Here is a 16,297-nt window from a genome sequence, read left to right as displayed (position 1 = left end):
AAATAGCTATGTTCAAATCTTTTTAAATGGTTTTATATTTTTGACAAATATGAAGAATGTCTTTTCATGTTAACAAAAGGAATTCCAGATTTTTGAAATTATATTGTTTTGGTATAAGTGGTCTCCTAGTAGGATTCTTGCTATCACATTCATAAAGACATTTTGAAATTCAAATTCAAGTATGTCCATCTCCATTTCAAAAATCATATAAGACATGACTATTGTTTTTCAACCCATTACTTTCTATAATCTATTTTAAATGGAGTCTTTTACTGACCTCAAATTCTTTAATTCTGCCCTCTTTAGATTCTCCTAACTCCTTATTTTCTGTCTTATTTATATAGATGTCTAAATTAAGACTTAAATTTGAAACTATATTTTACTTTTTCCCTGCATTAGTCAACAATATGTTGTGTTACATGGAACAAAAAATTCTTTTGACAAAATGAAGTATTAAACCCTTGCCTATAACTGGTAAGCTGTTTCCAGTTTTGTTATGGTATAATATAAAAGAAGTATAGCCACACTTAATGGAGCAGACCAGCCTGTCTCCTCTCATCCCATTTGTTTTCTTGACTTTTTGAAAGAAGTAAATGGGGTGCTAATCTAGTTAATGGAATTGTTAAAGTTTCAGCATTTCTGTTAAGCCTTCATAGCTATCAGGCACTCCAAATTCTGTTACTTATTGCTATCTTTACCATAATTTGCCATTGCTTTTTCTCTCCTATTCTCCTGTGGTGTGAACCTTTGATTGTATTCTGGTGGGGCTATTATTATTATTTCCCTTCAGATTGACACTGATGCTCCTCAGGTCTTGTTAAACAATTTTTGGAACCCATTTATCTAAACTTTCATCAATCAGAATTCTTCAGATGTTATCTAAAAGGATGAGAGACTTTCTCAAATACTGTACTGAAATATTTCTGTATTTATCCATCCATCTATGTATCTATCTGTCTGTCTGTCTATCTATCTATCTATCTATCTATCTATCTATTTGTCCATTTATCTATATATCCAGTCTATCTATCTATAGATATAATGTTTGCATTTATGTATAAATATATGTACTTTGGTATAATTATATATATGCATATGTGTGTATAATATTCAAATTATTCTTCCCAATGAGCCTCCAATACTTACCACAAATCTTATATACACTAGGGTTAAATAAATGTTTGTGGACATGAGTTCATTATACTAGTTTAAAAAACTAGAGAAGGAGATGTGCTAAATGTAGCATGACATGTATTTTTTTCCTTCACTTATTCAAACATGCAACATTTATTAATCAATTAATATACGGTACAAAGCTTGTTAATCTGTGATTCCAAGCTTTTTTTAATTTTTATTTCTTTGTTTTTTTTGAAAGGCAAAGGGGTTGAGTGACTTGCCCAAGGTCACACAGCTAGGTAATTATTAAGTGTCTGAGGCCAGATTTGAACTCAGGTACTCCTGATTCCAGGGGCCACCTAGCTGCCCCCAAGCATTTATTTTTTAAATGATTTGTTCTTATTAAACTTATGCTAGGTTTTAGTGATCTCTTCCCCTTCTAAATGTTCATAAACCATCTTTTTAACAATTCATTATAGAATTTCTTCAGGATGCAATCATAAACTTATCAACATATGAACATGAAGCATTTCAATTTTAAAAATTTGGATCATTGCTAGAACTTGCCAGTTACCTTATGTTATATTACAATATATTATATATATATGTATATATATATATATATATATATATATGGATATTATTGTTTAAAAAAACAAAAGCCACAACCTTTTATTTCAATGTCTCAGTTTCCACTTCTGCAAAATGCAGCTCTTAGATCATGTTTACTAGGAGCCAGATTAGAGTAGGAGTCACTTGTCCAGGTTATATAACTAGAGAAAGGATAAGATCTAGAATTATATTGGAGGCACTTCTGAAGACATACTTCTTCACTGTCTCCATAAATCTGTCCTTCTTGCTTCCCTTCTCCCCACCAATTCCCCTTCCTTCCCTTCCTCCTCCCCTACCTTACTGCACATATATCTTATTTTTTCTGGTGCTATTCTGTTGGAATTTTACACAATACTCTCTCCTTTGCTTTATTTCTTGATGGAAACCGTGAAGTTCTATTAGAACTAGATGGCTATCACTAATTAAATCATTATCAATCAGCAATAGTTAATGAGTTTATCTGATTAGACCTATCAGATACCATGGCCCAATGGAAACAGATGACATAAAAAGGGCAAGATAGAGGAGTAGAGAGAGAAATTGAAGGTTGATGAAAACTAGCCTTTATTTTCTTCTCAGTTTTGCTATGACTGACTGATCTTGATTATTGAAAATAATGCTTTTTAAATGTTTTCTTATTTAATTGATAAAGACAGCATATTTTAAAGACTAGTTTTTTAAAAACATAGGAAAAGCAAAATAATTTTAATAATACAGTCACATCCAGAGAAATAAGGGAATATACTAAGTTTTTACAAGTACTGATTTTTATCTATGATTTACAGTATCATTCTCCAATAATATTGAATGCTTCTCTACAAAGGAGTATGAATCATTCTATTTCTGTAATTTCTACCTGGCATGTTTTGTTACTTGTGGAATATATGGAGAAAAAATTTAATTTTTTTTCTTATGCATTATTGCATGAAATGTAACAAATTATTTTGGAATTAAGATAAAAATAATTATTGAAATAGTCGAAAAAGCTTTGGGAATTAAGTCACCAAAGGAGAGTTTTAAAGAGAACACTTTCTAAGACTCACAGACCATATATCATAAATTTAGAACTTGTAAGGAATTTAGAATCAATCTAGTTCATAGATTTTATTTATTAGATGAATTCAATCACCCAGAGGTTAAGTGAACTTGCCCATGGATCCATTGGTAGGAAGAAGAGGAACCAATCTTTGAATTAACCATCCCAAGACTCTTTAAACTAGTATTCTTTACATTGTACCTACTAGCATCAATTTCAACCTCTTCCTTCTGTTCCCATATTTATCAAGGAAGCTTACAGATTAGTCTCTATTGATAGTTCAAGGTACATAAGGTACATCAACATCTTAACCAGGGTGTCACTATCAGATAGCAAGAAGCATGTAGATGAGAGAGCATGGAAATTGGTGTTGTGTTCATAGAAATCTGACTCATTAGCCATGAGCTCATGCTGCTAAGTGGGAGGGTGTGAGGAAGGTCTCCAAAGGAATCATGTGTGGCTGCTATTTCTCTCTTCTAAAGATATTCAAGTTACTGGAATATCACGAAGGTATCTAAGATTAAACAGGTCATTGAATGATGAATAAAACTGGATGACAACCAACGAACAACATTAAATTGGAAGTGCTGAAAATAGAAGGAAATATCAATACCAACAAAAAAGCAGACACATTTTAACTTTTAAGACTTGGTTTGATAAGAAGAGGCTTTTGCAGCCTTATGACAATCATTCTATTCTTTCTATTCATTCTACCTGGCAACAGGTAATGCTGTATCTAGATGCTATCCCTAACAGAAAGACCTAAGTTCAAATTCCACCTCAGAAAATTATTGGCTGTGTATTACCCTAAGTTACTTAATCCTATTTATCTCAGTTTCCTCATCTGTAAAATGGGCTTGAAAGGGAAATTGCAAGCCATCCTAATATTATTGTTAAGAAAATTCCAAAAGGAGTTACAGAGAGTTAGACATGACAGAAAATGACTAAATAACAACAAAATTCATTTGTCCTCCTGCTCTGTGGTATAGCTTGAGGAGTTCTTGTTTGTGGTGGGTAGAAGAGACCATCATCAGGGCCATCCCCAGAATAGAATGAATAGAACTTTTTCTCAGTATCAAAGTTAAGGGATGTTTAACAATACCTGCACTTCTTCTAAAGGCAGAAACAACTAAGTTTAACAGCTAGCTCTCAAGAAAAATTAACTAAAATTGGAAGCTGCCATATAAGGCTTCCTCCCTGCTTGTGATGATACTTCAAGGGAGCTCTTCTTCAACCTGACACTTTCTGATTTCCTCCTTTGGCAGTGGTTTTCCCAGAAGCAGTCCTGTAGGGTCTCAGAATTTGTACATATAAGAGCATAAATTTGTCTCTCTCCAAGGGGTCATTTCTGATGGTGTCTTTTCCACATGAAACCTTGGGATTCAAAGCCTAAGGTCTCCTTCTACAACCACTCTTTTGTCCCCATTTAATTCTTAGGTAAAAGTTCATTTAAAACTACCTGTCAGCTATTTTTCTAGGCTCTTTGAGGTAGATACCAACATTATTAATTTTGATCTGATGTTCATAGTCGTTGTGGGAGTGGAGGCAGTATTGTAGAGGTTGGGAAGACTAGATTTATTTGGGCAGAGGAAGAAAAACAAAATAAAACAAAATTTAAAAAAAATTAAAAACCCTTCAGAATCTGATGAACACTTTATTAAAAATATATTTTATGTATGTCTTTCCCTTACTCTTAATTCCTCACACTGAAAATGACTAATCTGTAAACATGTTTATCACAAATATGTACAATCTTAACCTGACTGCTACTGCGGGGAGAGGGTGTGGAAAGGGAGGGTGAGAGGAAATTTTGTAACTTAAAAATATACATATGCATATGGATAAATGTTGAAAAACTTTCATAATATGTATTTGTAAAAATAAAATATCAATAAAAAAGTTTTATTTAGCCAATGATTGATTGCTTCCTGGGTATTGGAACCTTCATTAAGACTAATATACTTTCTTCTCTTCCTCCTCTTCCTCCTCCTTCTCATCCTTTTTCTCTTTATTCTTCTAAAATTTCTATTCATCATGATACACCTCCCTTCTTATGAGATGAGGCTTTGATCATTGCAGTTATCTCTTAATGTGTCTGATGAGAGGTTATTTTCATCAAGAAAAATTATCGAGGCCTTTTTCTTTTAAGCTACTTTTATTTCTGCCTGCTCAATTCATATGTATGGCCACAAATCAAAGATGGCGTTTATGCTTCTGTGTGTGAGAGAAAATCGTAGGATATAGAATGGGAAACAATTTTATTGTCATCCTAGTCCTACCTCTTTATTTTATGCCAGAAAACTGAGGACATCTGAAAAAGTGTTTTTTCCTAAGGTTATACAGGTAGTACTATTATAGTTGGAATCTGAACCCAGGGTCTCTCACTTCAGATCTAATATTCTGTCCATTAAGTCAAATTGATGATGTGCGATTGTCCCAGTTCAATTTTCCTAAATCCAAGTCATTTAAGACAAGCTCTTTCATTCACTTGGAGAGGAAATATACCCCAATAGATGGAGGGTCAGCCTTAATTATAGGAAGAAATGAGTTTAAGACCTTCTTTTGACCTGTAGTCCCACTGAATGATTGGTAAATCATTTAATGTCCTTGTACCTTCAGGCATAGTATTTCCAGAATAATCCATTGCAGAGCAAGCACAGATTTGGGTTCTAGAGAGAACTAAATCACAGCACTAGAATTCTTTCCCTCCTCCCAACCCCTACCCTGCTTCAATTGTTTCAGTTCTCTGTGCAGTATAGCCAGTTCCAATTACTTAGTTCTTCTGGAAAGCATCACATTTTCCCCTCTTGTTTCTAAGAACCCCCTGACTACATGAAAGGGAACTTTTTCCTTTCCATTTTAACTATAAGTCCTGGATTCCTGAAGGATTTATGATATGGAACTTGTTATAGCTGAGATCTGTTTGCCTTAGTTTTCTCATTTGTAAAACAAGATTGATAATAGCATGTATATCCCAGGGTTCTTATGAGGATCAAATGAGATAATAATTTAAAAAAGCACTTAGCACAATGTGTGTGGCACACAATAAAGATTATAGAAATGTTAGCTATTACTATCATCATCATCATCATTAAGACCAGGAGTAGTATATTTACTGAACAACATACTCTATTTTACAGAAAGTAGAAATCTTTTTTTCTTAAAGTTATCTATTCTTCCTCCAGTCATCTGTAGACTCCAGATATGGGATAGTCATCTGTAGACTCCAGATATGGGACATAGTCTTTTGTACAGGTATCCTCAAACAGGACCTACACGTTTGCTTTAGTGCATTTCCCTGGCTTGCAGCCATGGTTGTGATCCCTCAGGATTTCTACTTCTGGAGGTCTAATAATATTGCCAACATTAATTGTGTAGCCTTAGAGCTCCCCTCAACATGGTCCTCTGGAAACTACTTCTAGACTCACAGTACCATTGTAGTATATAGTCTTATTTAATTATAACTCAGAGCCCTGCTGATGTTTCACTTTATACCAGACCACACCAGATGACACGTTTATTCTATATAAAAATAGCATTTAAGTAATTAGGTACATAACTATATAAAAATAGCATTTAAGTAATTAGGTACATACTTCCCAAGAAGTAAAGGTCCACAAACTCCCCTAGATTTTCATTATGCTGTACTCATTAGCCCACAGTATTAGGGGATGGAATGCCATTGAGGACTCACTTATTTCAGTCTCTGAGTAATCCATTATTTCTCACTCTGTCAGCTGGACCTCCCTGCCATTTTACTTTGCCTCTAAAGCTAGTAATTACAGCTTCCCCACCAAGTTACTTCTGTCATCTATTACTGGAATGCTTCCCTGCAGGGTGGTTGCTATCTTCTGGAAGCCATCTTCTTTGAATGCTTAGTCTTCTTCCTTCTCAAAGTGGATGTTACTTTTTGAGAAATTTCTTGTGCCTCATTTCAATTCTTTTATTCCTCAAGCCCATAGATACATCCATCATTTGCAAGAAGTACCTTTAGATTAGTCTTTTTTTTTTTTTGGACATTCTAATTTCCTATCCTCAGATACTTGTACAGGTCCAGTTGATATTTAAGTTGAAGGGGGTAAATTCCTTTTAGCCCTTATTATGCCCCTCCTCACCCCTCTTTAACAAGGATCAGAGCTATGCAAATTAGACTACATCTTTACTTAAGTTAATTGAAGGGATAGAATGAACCAGTGACCTTTGCCTTGTAGCCCCAGAGCTGTATGCTGGTTATATTCTTCCTTATATTTATTAATATCCTCATTATGAATATTACCTTACATTTCTTTAGCATTAATATTTATTAAACATTTTACTTATACCAACTCTGTGAAATCAGTGTTGACTTTTTATCTGAAATCCCATATAAAAGTTGTATTCACTTTTCTTTAATTTCTACCAACACTTTCCTAATCTCTAATAACAACAATAATAATTACTATTATTATTATTATTTCTGTGAGAGGTTATAGGTTTAAATAGCACTATCCTCACAAAAGCAATAAAAGTTCTCCAAAATACATGGTACAACTATTATTGCTACCATTTTATAGAGTAATAATCTGAGACAAGGGAATTAAATGATGTTAAGGAGGTAACAAGATGAATGGAAAAGGGAATGAGTTTGCATCAGAGAATCTGAATTTAGATTCTTTGTTTACTATTTATGATCTTACAGTAATTCTGATCACATGTGACCTTAGGCAAGCTCTGGGTCTCATTTTCTCCATCAATAAAAATAGGTATCATACATCTCTTTCCAATTCCAAATCCTATGACTTGTCAATATGTACACAAGTAGGAAATGTTGGTCAGAATTTAAGTCTAATCTCTTGATTCTAAATCCAGGATTATGTCTATTATACTTCATGGTGTCTAAATATAAGGGTAATCAGTATATCTAGGATTGACTTAGAGGGTCCCTAATATTCTGAACTGCCTTTTGGAGTATTTATTCAGATATAGATATATATCTATATATATTATATATATGTATATATATATAATATATATATAATATATACATATGTGTGTGTATGTGTGTATGTGTGTATATCACTCCTTATTTATTCCTGTTTTTTATATAACATAATAAATTGGGGTTAGTAGATGTAATATATGCACAGTGTGATCCTTGATGGGGCTATCCCTGCACTATAGAGGCCCCAGCCCTTCTCCCATGGATCTGTAGACAAATTTTTTCTCTGACTGACTGACTGACTCTTCCTAAAGTCTTTTCATACTAGCAGATCTGTTGTAATTATAGTTGATGTTCTTTGTCTTTCATTCTTGAAGAGAAACAATGACATCACAAGGGTGATTTGACTTGCATGTGAATTGTATTTAAATGAAAAAAACAAAACAATATTTACAGTCAACTTCTCTTAGGATTCTAGCTATAACTCTAAGAAATATACTTTTTCCACTCACTATTCTAGCTATTGAGCCTTCACTGATACATATCTATTTATATAACCAGCCATTCACAATGTTGTTACCGCATTTCATTTGTTTCATTTGTGTCCAACACTTCATGATAGCATTTAGAGTTTTCTTGGCAAAGATGCTGTAGTGGTTTGTCATTTCATTCTCCATCTCACTTTACAAATGAGGAAACTGAGGCAAACTATGACTCTTTTAGATCTTATGACCAATAATTAACTCATCAATGTACAAAAGAAATAATCATAGCATCATAGTCATATATATATATATATAGTCAAATATAGAAATAATAAAATACTTTTCAATGTACATACATACTGTCCTACAGCTGCACTCTGTTTTTGTTGGAGGAGACTTATAGGGATCTTTTAGGTAACCACACAGGGGGAGGAAAGCTTATGTGCTTGGGCTAACTCATAGATCTGGACCATAGACTTTGATGTCCATTCATGTCCATCTGAACTATATAAAACTATATAAAACTCTTCTCCTTGCTTGTTTTTTGGTCCTTTGGTCCTTTGGTCTCCAGGTAGACAAAGTTCAATTTTTATATTTGAGATTAATAATTGAAGCTCTTTTAGCTTACATTCATCCTAAGATGGCATTTATCTTTATTTTTTAATACAAAAAATTCATTCATTGACTTGTAAAATATGAAAGTGTCAACATACAAGTTACTAATTATCTTAAATCTTTAATCAAGTGATTTTATTCTTTATATTTATGCCACAGTTCAATTTCTGTCCCAATCTGTTAAAATATCATCTCAAAGCTGTATTTCTTCATGTATACATTTTCACAAATCTTATTAAAACAAAATTATTTCCTATTCCTTTCATGCATCAAAATTTTCATTTGTAGAAGCAATCTTATTTTTAACACTAAACTGCCAAAAATACTAAACTTAAAGGAAAAGTATTTTACAAAGTGTTTTAGTATTTTGTGTACTTTCCTGATTTCTATTTCTTAAAAATTGGTACTTTTTTGTTGTATATTTTGTAAGTAAATATATATGATTAAATTGCTATATATAATATTGACTAATTAGATCACCTCATTGCCTAAATATATCATTGTACCCCTGATAGCTAATGTCTTTAGTAAGCTACAGGGTGCAATTGAAAAAAAAAACAAAAGCAAAAAACACTAGCTCTGGAATCAGATCTGTTTTCAGCATCTTGTCTCAGATGCTAGCTGCGCTACCTCAGGCAAATCTTTTAGCCTCACTTTCCTTTTTTGCAACATAAGGATAATAGTAGTATTTCCTTTATAAGGTTCTTGTGAACATTGAATGAGGCAAGGTGCTTTGCAAACATGAGAGTTATATTTTATTTATTATTATTATTATTATTAATTTGATTCTTTCTTCCTTCATGACCATGAACTCAATACTGACCATATTACTCTATGGTCCAGTTTTCTCTTCTGTAAAATGAGGGATTTGGACTGAATGACCTTTGAAGTTGTTCTAGTTATAAGTCTATGATGGTTTGCTTTGCTAAAGGAATACCAGTCAATGTTTCAGGACATCAGAAGCTTCACTATTCAAAGCATAACTGTGTACAGATATAGTTTAAGATCCAAACTCTGTGCATCATGAAAGACCTATACGTACAGCTTCGGCCTTTGTAAAATTGCTGTCAAAGTTGAACAAATTCCTCCAAACTCAGAAAATTTTAATATGAGAGATATCTGTTTAAAATCAATATCAAATATTTGATAGGAGAAATGAGAAAAGATGTTATAAGAGGTGAGTGGGACCTAGGAGAAGTGTAGCTGCTAGGCAGTCAATTCCAGGACCTGAGAGGAGGAGGGAAATTGTATGAATATCTCAAGTCATTTTTAGTGGCAACTGGAAGCACCACTTCCTTCTCCTGCCACCCACTCACTGGCTCCTGAATCTTTGCATAGATCTAGCCTCCTGGTTCCTGAAACATCAGACAGACCTCCAAAATATGAGGCCTGAGATGATTGATTGCTTTAATTTGTTATACTCTAGAGATGGCTCTGCTTTTCAAAAATGATGAAACATAGAGTATACTACATATATCCTAAATATCTAAAAATAAATAGTAATGTCATATAGTAGAAAAATCACCATACTACCATCAGGAGACCTCAGTTTAGGTCCCAGATCTGCTGCTGGCTTGCTGTATCTATAGGCAAATTATTGCCTGATGGAGACTTGCATTTTACTATTTGTGTTGTTGTTTTAGTTGTTTCATTCCTGTCCAACTCTTCATGATTCTATTTGGGAGTTTTCTTGGCAAAGATCCTGGAATGGTTTGTCAATTTACTCTCCAGTTCATTTTATAAATGAAGAAACTGAGGCAAAAAGACTCAGGTGACTTACTGAAAATCACATTACTGGGTTATAGCTGAGGCCATATTTGAAGTTAGGAAGATTAATCTTCCTGATTCCAGACTTCTACACTATGCAAAATGGAGTCACCTAGCTGCCATATTTTTACAGTGAGATGTTTTGTAGAATTGAGAACTAGAAAGGACCTTAGTGAACTCTTCCAATCTCCTGCCTTTACGGACTAGATTAGGTCTTTTTCTTTGAACATATTGAAACTATTTTCAACACTTAATTGGTACAGGGATGAAAGGCTCCCACTGCTAACTAACTTTGCTTCCCTGGTGTCTTAAGTACAAAAATCCATGAGTTTCAGCTCCTTTCAGTTTATTTAGGGCTTGCTTGTTGACACATCCCTCTCTTGCTGTAGTTAGTAAATCTTTTTGTTAACTGTTAGATTACGAATTCCTCACTTCCTTGCAATCTTGAAACTAAATTATCATGCTACTGGTCTGAGGGAGGCTTTTCTTACAATATAATCTTTGGAATGTTAGAAATCAAAATACCAAATGAGGCACAAGTATTTTAAGAGATTTGCCTAAAGTCATGCAGAAAACAACAGCTCTGAGATTCAAATCCAAGTCCTTTGCCTACATTTTAATATGTTTCCATTACTGTTGTTTTTGTGCTCCTTTTGCAGCAAGGGAACTCTAGGCACAGGTAAATGTAATCTTTTTGAACCTTTTCTGTACTTTGTGGGGGGGTGTTCTCCATTCTGTGTTGGTTCTTTGCAATCTCCATTTGCTAAACTACTTTGACCTTTTTAATCACACCCTTTGGGCAGGAGAAAGCAAAGGTGCAGTATGCAGAATGCTACTCATGCTCAGTGAGAACTGTCTTAACCATTCCTTGGGAACTGTCCCTGAGGAATATTACAGAATATCTGTAGTCAAGGTGCTAAGCCACTCCCTAAGCTCCACCCTTGTCCCATCCACAACAGAAATAAATATATTTGAGCAAAGATCTGTCCTGGCAGAAGTCCTTTTTCTCCTTGACTCCTAACTGGACTGCTTTGTCTCTTCTCTCTTCTTCCTTTCTCTAAGCTGGAGCCCCATGCTGCTGGATCTATGTTGATCTAAGCTTCTTTTCTTTTTTCTTTCTTTTTTTTCTTTTAACTTGACTACTCATCTCCTTTCCCAGCTTGTAACTATCCTCTTTGCTATTCTCTCACAACCTTCTCTTTTTGTTTAACTTTATTATTTTCATAAGAAACTGTTGTCTCCTTTAAAAAACTCACTATCTAGCTGCTTCTCCACAAAATCTAATTGATGAACTTATATAGCAATTTGTGAAATTTGTAGGAAACTGCGAACTTCATAGTAATTTGTAAACTTTTATGCTACTTGTGAATTATAGTCCAAGCCTTTCTTACCTCCCTGAGTCAGAGATTGGTGAATTCTCCACAAAACAAACCCACTTAAATCAATCTTTAAGCCCCCTCTCCCCTAACTCCCTTTCTTCTGTCTTCACTTTTTAATCAAAGAAGACTATGAGGTCAAATGAATGAATGGCATGAAATGCACATTATGTTGGTAATGGTCCTTCAGATATCAGTGAGGCACCACTGTGCTTCAGTAATTCACCAGTATGTGATTTTCTGGCAACAACCTCTCAGTGGTTTAATCATCAGTACAGTGATTTTTATGGCAATAGTTTTTCACCAGTATGGTAAAGCTAACCTGTTTCCCAACCTCCATGTGGTGGGACCAGATGAATTCTAAAATTCTATGAATTTAAGGATTTATATGTCATAATTAGGAATCATGGAGAATGTGTTGAAACAGTGTTGTATCACTGTACACTGTATTGTTCCCCTGCCTCAGTTTCCTCATCTGTAAAGCAGGAATAATAAAAGTCATTTTATCTACCTACCTCAGACTGGAATTGGGAAGACAGTGTTTTACAAGCTGTATATTGCTAAGTAACTGTAGTAATTATTAAAATATTACTTGGGAACCTCACACACTCCCAAATTCTTCTCTCCTCTACCTTGTATAGATTTTCATTCAGTGTAGCTAATAAACATTTTTAAGTATCTATTATGTTCCAGACAGTATGATAAGTGCTAAGATGCAAAAAGAGACAAAAGACAGCACCTGTCTTCAAGGATCTGACACATGAAGGGCACAGAACTTGAGTTGTAAACTAGATCCCTGGATCATAGTGCATGATCACTTGAAGGCACAGGGTGGGAACAGGGAGATTCTTGGTAGAATGTGTGGAGGAGCTTAAAAAAGAATTCTAAGTCACACCTGCAAATGGTTAGTGATTCCATCAGCATCAGCATCGATTTCCCCTGAGTGATCTGATCCCCAGATAATTACTTAATTCTCACTATTTATGACTAGAATATGCATCTGGATTTGAACATTCTCACTATAGAATTTTCATAACTTGAAACTAGGTTAGGAATAGAGAATGGGAAGTGTTTTAAGGAGTAATTGTTAAACCAATAAATCAAATTATTCATTTCTAATTCTACAAAAGTCATATTTGTGATTTTTGAGGACCTGTGTATGAGACCCATCTGTCTGATGAGGTGGAAGGCTCAGCAAATAAAAATCTAGATAAGATAAGACATTTCAATTCAGCTTTTGTTCTCTGGCATCACTACTAGTAAATTTGAAAAACAGATGATAAATCACAGTGCCTGGTACAAAATATGTAGAACTCTGTCTTATTTACTACCTCTCCTGTTGCCTAGTTTCCTACAGGGAGCCATGTCTCTGTCCCAAGTCTGCTGTCTGCTACATTTCCCCAAGGGGGGAAATGCACGAATGGGTAATCTGAAGTTGCCCAGCAATTTTCTTTTGCCTGTGAAAGAAAATCTAGCTATTTTCCTGAGTTTTAGGTTTTCAGGAAATACTCTTAATGCCCCCTTCTTAGGCTTTAGGAAGATTGAAGTCCAACTCAGTGACTGCTGTGCCATAAAATTTTCCTGAGTACCTGAGGCTTCCTCATCTCTCTTTAGAGATTGCTTATTACCAATCTTAAATCGGTCTTCTTTTGTCTGGCTGGTAATGACCCGTCTGTGAGGATCAGAGGCATCACCTGCCCAAGATTAGTCTACTCAGGTATGATTTATTTTTGACCTTCTTTATCTGGGTCATTCCTCTGCCGAGGTATAAGCAACAATTCTGGGCAAAATATGTCCAAGACAAGTGGCATTGAACATCAAACTCATGACAAGGGGGTTTTGCCTTTCTCATTCTTTTAATTCTTAAAAAAAAAAGACTTTGCATCCATAGCTTTTATTTTCACATTAGCTACTTTCCCCAGCGGCTTTCCCCACTTCTGATTCCCCTCAAGGCATTCTTATACAAAGCACATAAAAAAGGAAATAGGGGAAAGTTAAAAACCAATCATTGGACTAGAAAAGTTTAACATTACATGGTGTTACAAATTTACACTCTTCCATCAACTTTAAAAGACAAACTCAGCTGTGGGTGATGGGGAAACTTGGGACCTTAGACCTCTAAGCCCAAAGGAACCATGGAAAGAGTGAACTCTTGAAATTGCTCTTTACTTAGAAAGAGTCTTGACCAGGCCTCAGGAACCCTGAAGTCATAGAGACCTTGGGAAGCCAATATTTGGAAAGGCACCATAAGTGGAGAAGTACAATAAAGCCAGATTGAGGAGGAGATTCATTTCAGTGCATCACGTAGGAACTGGATTGAGTTAGTAGTTTCCCATTTTATCTAATTATTTTTGCTAACTTAGTGTTAAACCCTTTGCTTCTTCCTAAATGGAGTACAACTTCTGCCTAAGAGTGATCTGTAAATTTCAGTATGTTGGAAAAAGTACCAGTTGCCCTTTCCTAGTCAAAATGTTACTTTTCTGTATAGCTTGCTTAGACCAAAATATCAGCATTTGTCTTTTGTCAGGACACATCTATGTCCCTCTAGAGGCCATCAGATAATTGATTTAGGGGAAGAAAGGACATCCAAGATTATCTAGTCTAACTCTCCTATTTTACAAATGAGGAAACTAATCAATTGAACATTTATTATGTACTTACTATTTGTTTTATAGACATCTCAGGGCTGTTCAGCATTACTTTTAAAAGTTTTTATTGAAACAATAGAAAATATATCTTGATTTCCTATTTTAGTGAGAACTCTGCAGTAGCTCAACTTTATTTGCTTAAGGATTTAGTAAACTCAAAGGGGGCCACGTAGAATTGCATTGTGGGTCACATTTTGGACAGCCCTTGCGTAGCTGGTGGAGCCAATATGTCCTAATGGACAATATAGAACAAAAAAAAAGGGTAGGTAAGCTAATTATTGAAGAAATTAGTAATTCTAAGAAGTGAGATGAGATGTGGAGAGCGAATATTCCAGGTCTGAGGAATAGGGAGTAGTGTTCAGGAATCAGCTTTAACCAGAGATAGTTCATTCTTAAGTTTTCATTTGTGAGCATTTTTGCCTCAAAAATCAACAGTCACATTTATAAAAGCTTGGTTCGTTGTTTTCTTGATTATCTAGACTTATGAAAGTTTAATTTTAAAGCAGATTAAATTTAAGCATAAAAGTATATGCATGCATTCTTCTCTCCTCACCCCCCTATCCTCAAAATCCAGTGCTTAAATACTTTCCAATACATTCCAGGGATAGTCAATGTAAAGACAGAAAAGACACAGAGATAAGAGATGAGATATCAGATATGTGGAAAAGTAAGAAGGTCATTTGACTAGACTGTTTTGTACATTAAAGGGAGTAAAATATAATAAGATGGAACAGTAGATTGAGGCCAGGTGATGAAGGATTTTAAATGGCAAATAGAGGAATTTACATTTGAGCCTTAATATAATATGGAGAAACTACAATGTATTGATTATACATACAGTGGGGTTATATGGTAAGGCTTGAATTTTAGGAAAATCAGCATCAGTGTGGAGGATAGATTGGAGTGGGCAGAAGAATTGAGCTAGGGAGATCAAGGAGGAGGCTACTGGCAGGCCTGAAAAGGGAGGTGGAGAGAGTGAGAAGTATGCAAGAGATGTTGCGGAGGTAGAACTTCTAATTTGAATCCTTCCCAACACACACACACACACACACACACACACAGAAACATACATTATAGAAGGAAGGTTTCTAGAAATAGCATTTCCTTGGGATGCACAATTGTTTTGTAACTTCATATTTCTCAATGCATTTTCCTTAGAATATGAAAAGCAATCTTGACTACAGCTAGCAATAATAAAATTTCTAAAAGATTGTCTCTGAAAAAGGAAGATATATTACTTATATGCCTTCTTTTTCAACCAATGAAGCATTTTAGAGTTTATTTTTTTGGGGAAACTCATCAGAAGTCAAATCAGTACACATTTATTAGCTGCTTCTCATCTCTATATCTTTTTATTTGCAAGTTAAGATTTAGAATTTGACCAGGGTCTAAAGAGAGTCACAATGATTATTAAAGATTAAGAAATTAAGACTCATAATAAGGGGTGACAACATCTCAAATTGTCATCATAGAATGATTCTCCCCTCACCAAAAGAAATGTATTCATTTCTCAAATGAAATATTGCTTTATTATGAATATACCCTGGAGAAGGGATGTAGGGCCCAAGTGAAAGCAATTGTGTTGTAATGAGAGAGATGATAGACAATGGATACCTAAGTATAACTTCATTTGAGGATTTCAAAATTGTTAGAAGCTATTCAGTCCATTGTATATGTAAATAATAATCTCTTCTACACCAGACCTTGACAAGTGAATCCATAAA

General features: G+C 34.6%; 1 protein-coding gene across 2 annotated transcripts in view; it reads left to right on the top strand.

The window, feature by feature from the left end:
- KCTD16 (potassium channel tetramerization domain containing 16) overlaps positions 1-16,297 on the top strand; it is a 339,464-nt gene that overhangs the window by 83,477 nt on the left and 239,690 nt on the right. The gene's annotated exons all lie outside the window — the stretch shown is intronic.

Source organism: Macrotis lagotis, chromosome 1 (genome assembly GCF_037893015.1).
Source record: "Macrotis lagotis isolate mMagLag1 chromosome 1, bilby.v1.9.chrom.fasta, whole genome shotgun sequence".
Lineage (NCBI taxonomy): Eukaryota > Metazoa > Chordata > Mammalia > Peramelemorphia > Peramelidae > Macrotis > Macrotis lagotis.
This window is presented reverse-complemented; position numbering and strand designations above follow the sequence as displayed.